This window comes from Calidris pugnax, unplaced genomic scaffold, assembly GCF_001431845.1.
Source record: "Calidris pugnax isolate Ruff unplaced genomic scaffold, ASM143184v1 scaffold268, whole genome shotgun sequence".
Classification (NCBI taxonomy): domain Eukaryota; kingdom Metazoa; phylum Chordata; class Aves; order Charadriiformes; family Scolopacidae; genus Calidris; species Calidris pugnax.
In genome coordinates this window covers 276,024-286,307 of record NW_015090983.1, presented here as the reverse complement: position 1 = coordinate 286,307, position 10,284 = coordinate 276,024, and positions in this window count along the sequence as shown.

Genomic DNA, 10,284 nt, shown 5'->3' with positions numbered 1-10,284 from the left:
AACAGTATTTTACCTAATTACTAAAAATATTATTCTCTTCCATATTGGGTATCCTGTTCCTGATGCACTGATTTTGTATGAACTTCATAATTAATTGCTGCAAAAATACGGTCATTTTAATAATTTGCTGAGTGCTTGGCCCTATACAGTACAAAGTTCTCCCCAAAGAATTTACTGACATATGATAAAGCTTTGCAATGGAGGAGCAGGAATTGGAATAGCCGGGGAGGGGGTTGGGGAATAAAAGGAATAATTTTCTAGATATACTTTGACAAAACAGACCCAAACCAATCCAGTCAAGGAAAAGCAACCTTTTCTTCCCAACTGGCAAAGAAAAATAGCAAAGTGCTGATACTCACTCTGCAAATAGTCTCACTTCACTAACCAAAAATAATGGGAGCAGAAGCAGCCCCCGGTGCCCGCACGGCGTTCAGAAGACAAATAGTAGGAGGAAGCATACTTTGTTCTGCAGTACTGGCCACTTGCAACGCCCGCAGAACTTCTCTTCTGGAAAAAAAAAAAAAGGACAAAAGATTTCTAGTGAAAGCGGAAGAACAAAGCACTTTTTTTTCACCCTTTGAAACCCTGGAATAGATGAGCTTTTACTCTCAATCCGTGCCTGGTTTCAATCTTTCAGTTTCTTTTCCCAGCACCTCTTCAGGTGTTTCTTCCTTGGTGGAGCTGTCTCAAATCTCCACCTTCCAAACTCCTGTTCTAGGAGCCATCCACTTGTCCTTTCCATTCAGATAATATTGCTTTGCTGCTGCCAGTTAGTCCGTAACTCATTCTGGCAAATCAAATTCAATTTTTTCCTTATTTTTTCAACCTCTGCCTTGCTCTTGCTAGCTCTGTTGGAGCACTTCTCTCTCTTCTCCATCAACGGCCCACAGTTCTCTCTCTTCTTGTGCAACTACCCCATTTGCAGGCACTTAATGGTTTTATTTTCCTTTATAAGGAAACCCCTAATGTTTACTGAAAAGCTGTATTATTTATGTAATAAAGATCTACATGTTAAAGTATTTTAAGCTGAAAAAAGAATGGGTTCATTTTATTAAATGACATATGTAACTAAAAAGAGTACCTGTGGACTCTGAAATTATCATAGTTTAAAAATCTAGTCTGAAACAATCCTCAATGCCACAAATTCCAAGAAGCATCTTCCGAAATAGAGCATAAGGCAGCAATCAGCTTAATAGAAAAAAACCCCAACCTTTAAAAGAGAGAAAAATCCCAAGGTGTGCTTTAAACCAGGTGAAGGAGATGAGGATCTAACAACCAAGTAAAAAAAAAAAAAAATAATTAAAGATTTGCTTCAGTTGAGCTGTGGAGAAACTATGCTCTGCTCTTTTTCTGGGAAACTGGAAAGCACCATAAACCGGTTTATCTCTGCAGAAGATCTTCAGGATTTAAAGCCCAATGTATAGGCAGGTGTTTGTGAAACTTTGGTCAGGCGTTCACTGACAAGGCATTAGGAAAGCTTGAGAGACAGGGAAAAATTACAAAAAACCTGGACACTGGATTTTTTGGATTTCTGCTATTGCCACAAAACTGTCTAGCAGCACTTTGAGGACATGAATTCATTTGGATTTGCTGGGAGCTCGATGAGAAAGAGCACGCTGATTAAGACCCGAAGCACAGATGATACGAAAATAAACCCAATCTGAAATCTGTCTGGAGCAGCAGAGCTCCTGGAGGCTGGAGCTGTGCCGTGGGAGGGTGGCAGGTGGAGGAGAAGGTAAAGCTCATAGTGACCATAAAAAAATTATTTTGCTTTAAGAAATGATTAGGCTTTATAAAACAGGTGGCCCACCAGCACTGGATGAGCAACACCATCCTCAGGCTTTTCTTCTCCAGCATTGCTTTTGCCAATTTATGCCATGAAAGCAGCACTAGTTTAAGATGGAATTATGCAAATGGTTAATGGTACTATCGATCTGAAGGGGGCAAGATGTCTGGCAGAGGGAGGACACCATTGGTCTTGCATTGTGACCCATTCCATCCTCTATTTGAGCCCCGGATTGCTGAGAAATACTCTTAACATTCAAACAAACCAAATGACAGCCAAAGTGAAATCAGCCCGTGACAAGACAACACCACCTCACAGGGAAGGGATTAGGAAGAAGTACACCCAATTCAGCGAAGGCAGAGCCACTGTTATTAAGAGCTGAGCAGAGAAACTAATAGCTCGAAGCCAAGCGTACCTGCTAGTTCAGCTCCTGAAAAGGCACCCTCCATATCCACTGGCACATATTTTAAGCATTTGGCCATATTTCGTGATACAGGGCCAACGGAGAAGTGGCAAGAGGAGCACTTTAGGTGAGAAGGGCAGGCAGGAGCAGGCAGGGATCCCAGCCAGCCCCGGCAGCAGCTCTCCGGCAGCATCTAGTGGGGAAGACCCCTTTGCCCAAGATCCTCCCTAGGAAAGAACAAAAAATTGTGTTTTTTAAGTCACACAGCCTGCTTTTAACTTTTTCCATAAGCCACTGAAGCGCTGACCAGTATAAAATATAAGGCAAGACGTTATACTAGGAATTATAAAACCTAAAAAAGCAGTGCTTTAAGGGTGAAATCTGCCTTTGCAGAGGACTAGCTTAAGGATTATGTAGCTTTAAATCCTACTTAAACCCTATTTTGTAGAATTATAGTGGAGCCCAAGTAATGTAAGGGAGTAAACTTCACTTCGATGATAGATTATTCCCAGAACATGCCTGTGATTCTAAAGCATTTAGCAAAATAAAGCTCCTGTGTTAAAGTGAAAAAAAATCCTTTTGTTTAAGTTCTTTATCAAAGAAAACTTGATTTGCTGCAGTACCTATCATCCCCACAGAATAGCTCTGGAAAAAAAAAATGCACATGGGGAAATGATCTTATAAGGGAGCAATTATGTGCATAACATAATTTAATGTTAGTGAACAATTTTCATTATCAAAAATTCTGCAGTGCTAACAAATGAAATGATTTATATTTAAGTCATAGCTATCAGAATAACCCCGATGAAGACTGAGGGGATGCGGTCCCTGGAGGTTTCAAGTTGAATTTTCTATTAGTATAAATTAACCCAATAACATTCCTGATGCAATGTGTTGATGTAAATCATGTTGTGCACAGGCCAGATACCTCATTTTGGCACGTTCCCTGAAATGACCAGGTCACTGCAGGGGACCAGTTTCTTTCTGGACCTGGAGCCTTGCAGATAAACAGAAGTGCTGGGATATTTTTTTTGTTATAGCATGTGATTGTTCATCGCTCCCCAACGCCTCGGCTCCATTGTTCTTTGTCCCTCACTCAAACGCTGCAGCGGAGCAAAAGGTTTATTTTTATTCATGTTTTATTTCACGTTAGCAACCTGTGGGTGCCCGAGCTTCTGTAGGATTAACTTCAGATTGTCGTTTTGAAAAACTCTTAGTTACAAGGCAACTGACTGGACAGGCTTCGGCAGAGCCCTTATTACCAGGGGCTGAGGAACCCCAGCTTCATTTTAAGTAGTTTGTATCTTAAGGGGAGGAAGGGAAGCAAACTCCTAAGTGATTAAGATTTATCATCGAGTTGAGCTATCAGATATATGCCATCTCCAAAAAATTGGGGCATAAGCATACATTATTCATTTTAGGCTTGTTTTATCCTATTTTATCTGACCGAAGGACTGACACAGGCTGACACTGATGCTCCCCAAGGGGGCTGAGTGCTTTTCAAATATACTTTTGGTGGAGGGGATGTATCAAACGTCCCAGCCACTGATGAATCGCTACATGGGACGTACATCTACTGGTCACCATACCAAAAATGACCTAACAACACGATATTAATCCCTAACATGCCAGACAGGACATGGAAATTTATGTGAAAACTTTGAGGGACACCTAGGACAAAGCAACAAACCTATCTGGCAATGCTTAATAGATGACAAAAACTTCAAAGACACAACCACCATTTTTCATAAGTAACCGCAATTTTTTATCATCATGATCCTTTTTTTTTATTTTTTTACTTGCATGGTGGCATTTTGCTTGTCTAATTAGAATTACTCTTGCTATTTCATTTGAATACGTCCTCACATTTATCTGAAGTTGTTGCTGGACATGGTCACATTGCAGCGTGACCCACGTCCAACTCCAGCAGCAGCTGGGACAGACACATTATACACATGGACTACTTCCATGAAATAGCAACGCAAATACAATTTCTTTCGGGACTCCACGCTTATCGTGGAGATGACTGAAAAAAAGCACGGCTACTGCAGGCTCTCGGCTTCGGTAGATTGCAGTCAGGAGCCTGCCAAAAAATTAGCAAGTTTTAATTCCTATGCCAGAGCAGGTATTTGCATCTCAAACCTGAGGGACAGGCACACTTTTGTACTCCTTAAAACAAAAAAAAAAAAAAAGAAAAAAAGAAAATTCCCCCAAACGAAATTGCAGAGGAAACTGCAAAAAGTCTTATTTAGTTTTCTACTGGTTTGTTCTTTTTTTTTTTCCACTTCTCAGAAACACTTATCTTACAATACCGGCCACAAAACCTACAATTTCTTAGCAATAGATTGAGGCTCTCTGGAGCCAAACTATTCCTTCTGTGTTTGTACACTGCAAAATACAATAGGATCCCGAGTCAAAGCCCGGACTTCTAGGCGCTACGGCAATGCCAGTAATACAATAAATCACCAACTTTTGCCTTTTACTTACAGCCACTTGGAGTAGGTGAAAGGCCCGATGACTTATTTCCCTGCTGTTAGCCATGCAGTCTCCAGCAGAGATTAGATTTTATTCAGACAATGCTCCTGTACTGCTCGGGCAGAGAAGCGGGGCTGTGATTAGATAAGAGTTCCCTACAGGTGCTTTTACTTACCTTTGGAAGTACACAACTCCAAAGTCTCGTGCTGTTTGGGGGAGAAAAACTTTTTGGGTGATGGTGGTGGGGTATTTGGTTTGTTGGGTTTGGGTTTTTTTTTTTTTTCCTCCCTCTACAGATCTATTTTCTAGGTAGCCAAGGAGAAATCAGAAAGAAATTTGGAAGAATGTATGTCCGAGTGCTTAAAACAGATGATAGGATGAAAAAACCCCCTTAGTAACTTCATGCAAAATCCTGGGTAACTCTTAGATAGCCGTGTTTACCTTCTATGCTATCAAATCAGATTAACCAGCCAGGAAAATACGTTATTTTAAAAATACTGGTGAAGAGGGAAGGGTGGAAAATTTACTTTAGAGGGAGAAAACAACTGTTTAAATATCACCATTTCTCAACAGGACACATAATTTCAATGTAAGGTTTTGTAAGATTGAACATGCAGCAATATTGGAATGTTTCCATCTCACTCCAGCTTTTATATTAACAGAAGACTTTCTATATAGGCCAGACTTATCAATGCATCAAACTATGCAATTAAACAGATACAAAGGTCACACAGGTATCTAAGAATTGTTCAGTTTGCAATTAATAGATCCAGTTTCCAAAGTCTTGCAATGTGCGACAAAGCTCCTTCATTTTCTTTGAGGAGTGGGGAAGAAATTACTAGCACGTCTAAGACTTTAGTTAAGCCTTTTTAAGCCTTTGTTACTAATAAAATACCCAATTTACTTAAAAAAAACCCCTACAACCCACAAACAAAAACCCTAACACACCCCAACAAACAAAGGTGTGGGATGCAAAGAGTTTGCTTTACTTTTCATGATCTTGTCACTCCAGATCTAAGATGGGTTTCTAAAACAAGAAGAAATAGTGGTATATCAGCACTTCAAATTCAATGCTAACTTAATTTTCAGAGGCTTCCCTGGAACTTTTGGTGCCATTTTCTGGTTGTTTGGGGGGTTTTTTTGTTTGTTTTGTTGTTTTTTTTTTTTTAATATTAGAACTAGTTACCGATCTTATCCTGAGGGACACTTCTGAATTTCAGATGTCTTCTGTTGAACGTGCTGTCTTAGCCTCAGAGTCTCCAGGCAAAGGAACACTTCCCTATAAAAGTGAGCACTGCAGCGCAGGCTTCCCTCTAAAACCAGCTTCTAATCAGGATTTGACAAGCCACAGGATCACAGAAACCCACACTGCTCCCTATCTTGGGCTTCCCTGTAATTCCAATCACCAGCGCAATTCCTTTGACCTTGCACTTTGCTTTTCGAGTTCACTTAAGGCAACGGAAATCGACTCAAAAACCCTGACAACACAATTTACTGGTTTTTTGCTGGCTCACTGGACTGAAACGGCTCCATATGTGGTCCAAAACCAGCAAACACCAGCAGCAGCACTCACGATTGAGGACGAGAGGGTGACAGGAGCGCCAGCTTCCATCAGATTATGCCAGTATGTAGGCAGCCTCAAAAACATAGCAGTTTTGCTCTTCCAAATTAGCACTTTTGGTTTTAAATTAAGATGAAAACACGAAAAAATGATTGGAAGAGAAGAAAATAAGTTTGCAGTAAACTACTGAAGTTGCTTCTATTGTTTAGTTTATAAATAAGTCTGGTTCTCTCCCTCCGTGCGTGTTTAAGGTGGGATATGAGCTTGGACACAACACCCTTCCAAGCTTGTTTGGCTACTGCCTGCTGGATCACAGGCTGAAATCAGAAGTCAGAAAAAAAGTACATTCCACCAACTTTTTCAGTAGTTTTAAAATCAGTTAATCCTGTAGTTGGAATGAAAAAACACGAGGTAGATAAACTCTAGGTTTTTAAAGTTATTAAATTGCATTAACTTCAGTCTTTGGTTCAGTGTTAAGTCAAAATTTGGAGTTTCTCTATAAATCTGAACCATATTTAGCAGAACAGCGATAGCTGGTGTGTAAGCCAGATCATGGAAATTATTCAATTTTAAAATAAAATTGAAAATGTGTTTTCATTTGCAGTTCATGTGTTATCAACCCTCTACACATCAAATATATTCCCGTAAGTATTCTTGTGTACATTCTCAATTTGCTGTCCAGCCTACCTACATTGAAAGAAGTCTTTTGACATTCAGAACTGAAGCATTTTCTCCTACCTTTATCTCAGTTCATAACTCCAGGCGCATTTTTCTGAGGAGCTGACAACCTTACAAGGTCATTAAGGAAGGAATTGCAGAAATTCAGCATCTCATTGCTTGAGATGCTTGCTTCAAACAATAAAAAGACAGTATCTGCCTGAGAACGATATGCATAATGTAAAGTTTATGCAGCTGAGATGAAGCAGGTCTTAAAAATGCAGAGGGTCCAAGGTATTATCCTTTATAGCACTCTGATTTTCATCTCCAACACATCACAGAACATCGGGATGGAAAAGGGAAGATCCGTAAGCAGTCAGGAGAACAGAGCAGAAACAGACTGAAAGTTTTTCTCTCCCGACACCCACGTGCACACAGGCTGTTTACGTTGTGTCCTAGAGATTATAAACACTCCCTTGCAGCAATCTGAAAACAGTACTCAAAACGGAAAGGCGGAAAAAAGCCCACACAAACACCACGCACGTGAAATTTAACTTTTATTATTGTGTTGATAAAACCCAAAGATCCCTCCTCACAGCAGCAACAGATGCAGAAGTTCTCTGCAGAAATGACACCTCTTCTTGACCTGTTGGCGTACCCAAGCACGCCAAGTGTGGAGGGGCTGCACAGTAACACAGTACAGGCACTGGTCAGTAGTCACAGAGATCAAGTTTCTTGGCATATTTTAATCCATCCTTTCCTTAATAACATACAGGGTTTTCATCGTATTAAAGAAGTTAACGAGTTGCCTGTTTATTGGATCATTATTTTTTTTTGTTGTAGCAATTTAAAACCTTTTTATTAAATTCTACACATACAATTTATATGCCCAGATATCTCTCCCCACATGTTGTAGTAGTTGACAAACTGTATCCAAATGCTACAATTCAGAATGAAAATGCTACTGTATTTAGCAGCTCTGGCTGCACTACAGTAAATATTTCTCTAGAGTAACAAAACACACCTCTTTGTTCAGTAACACAAGGGATACAGGTTTTAAAATGCACATTTCTATCTCGTATCATACCTTTCTTTAATATATATATTTATATATAGCTCTAAACCAAATCTCTACTATTTTACAATTAAATTAAAACACACCCACAATTGGTCTAACTAGTGATTTTGGTCTCAATACTTTAAACATTAGTTGTTCCATAAAAATATACAACTCAACAACATGGTTGCATCAGTCACATGAGGCATTTTGAAAGAGCCCTGTGACACAATCAACCATGCAATTCAGTGCTCAATGTCATCTAACTGATAAATATTTATACTGCATTTTCCAACTATCAGTATCTTTAAAACCCAAATTTCTCTTCGCAGGCTTACCATGCTCACAAACATGCAGAAAGCAATCACATTTCTCACTTGCCTGTAGCAATCACATTTGTTTTTTTTTCAATAGATGAACTGACAAAGCACAAACTTCATGCTGTCATTTTAGATCTCTAACCTTTTCCTTTCTTTCACATACTGAATTATTTCACAATGGATCATACCGCTCCATGTGAAAAGACTAGGGATTAGCCACATAGTAAGAACTGCACTTTTCTGTTTAAGCCTCTAAGAATCAAATTACTAACAGTCAATTAGGATGCACTCATAGCTGCCATACGAGTGAGCAGACACCCAGTAGACAATCAAGTTAATTCTTGATATATAACAAAAGCTGAAGCTTTAAAAAAAAAAAAAAAGAAAAGAAAAAATAACCTGAAACCTAAACTACCCAAGTACAGCCTCAAACCTGGTCGATTCCAAGAAGTGGACCTCCGTCCAGAAAGCTTCTTCAAGCACACAAAAACCGTGCCACCCTCAACTACACGTGAGATAAGACATTGATCTTTTATACCTGGAGATTTCCTTATTGCCACCACAGCACCGTTCCACATAAAGTTTTATAGCGCCGGTGACGGAGCACTTCCGTAGGATAAACTACCCTCCAAGTCAGAAGCAGTCAGCAATAAAGCCCCAGACAGTTCATGTTGGGGTAACCTGGCATATAAGCCTCAAAACATGTTACTCTTATCAATGTAGTAATCAATAATTTAGGTCCTAACTACTCCAAGACCATCAGTCTGTAGATAAGACTACGTAGAACACACTAAAAACACAAGAGAGGTATGACAATTAAGATGAATATTTCTTTTAAACAGCAGAAAGTCAGGGAAACATCTGGAATTCTTTTGCACTGCATTAATATATCTTCTGTTTTTTAATAAAAAAATACATCTAGAGAGTCAATCTAGAACCGCACACACAATTACATTTTTCCCCTTAACTGCTTCAAGATTAGTACAAAATAATATAAGTTACAGGAATGATTGTTTCAAATTTGTAAATGTCAGCTATTACAAAACCATTATATGAGAACACCAACTGTAAATTATTTACAGGTGAGGTAATACAATTTCCAGAGTAACGAATTACAATTTAGCAGAACTGTAAAAATCATGTACTCACCAAAACATTACAAAATCTGGTATCATTATCAGCTACACAGTGGATCATGATTAGGTTTTGTAGTTGATATACAACATATTCTTAAGAAAAGTGCCAAAATACTGCTACATAAGAATCTTTTTTTCCAAAATCATTCAGCAAAAAAACCCTGCAGATTCTATGTTAAGTAATGCCAAAAAGAAAACAGGAAAAAAGGGATGCTGATTGTACAAGTACGTCTTATTAAATGCCTTTGAAAAAAATCTGTCGATTCACTTTCACACTTAAGGGTCTGACACGAAAGAGACTTATTTTAAAAAAAATATCGATAGAAATATCAACATATATGCTTTTTCAGGGTATCTTAGGCCATTTTAAAAGCAGACATTCCTCTTAAACTGTGAAACACACGGGGACTGAACACATTCTACAAGCGGTGGAAGTGCCGAGGGCTGTTGTGACCAGTGGCACAGAGCCCTGCTGGATGGCAGTCACTGCTGGCACAGCCCAGCCGTCGGCACCGGGGTCCCTTCTCTGACATTTGCATTAATAACGAGGGCGATGGGACACAGCACGCAGCCAGCCCTTCAGAGGGGCCTCAGCAGGCTGGAGAAATGGGCAAAGAAGAAGGAAGTTCAGCAAGGGGAAAGTGCAAAGTCCTACACCTGGAGGGGAATAAATAACCCCACGCACCAGTACAGGCTGGGGGGTGACCAGCTGCAAAGCAGAGAAGGATCCCCACCTGACTGTGAGCCACCCTGTGCCCTTGTGGCAAAGCAGCCCAGCAGTCTCCTGGTCCGCACTAGGAAGAGCACTGCCAGGAAGCTGAGGGAGGTAATTCTCCTCTGCTCAGCCCTGGTGAGATGCAACTCAGTGCTGGGTCCAGTTTTGGGCTCC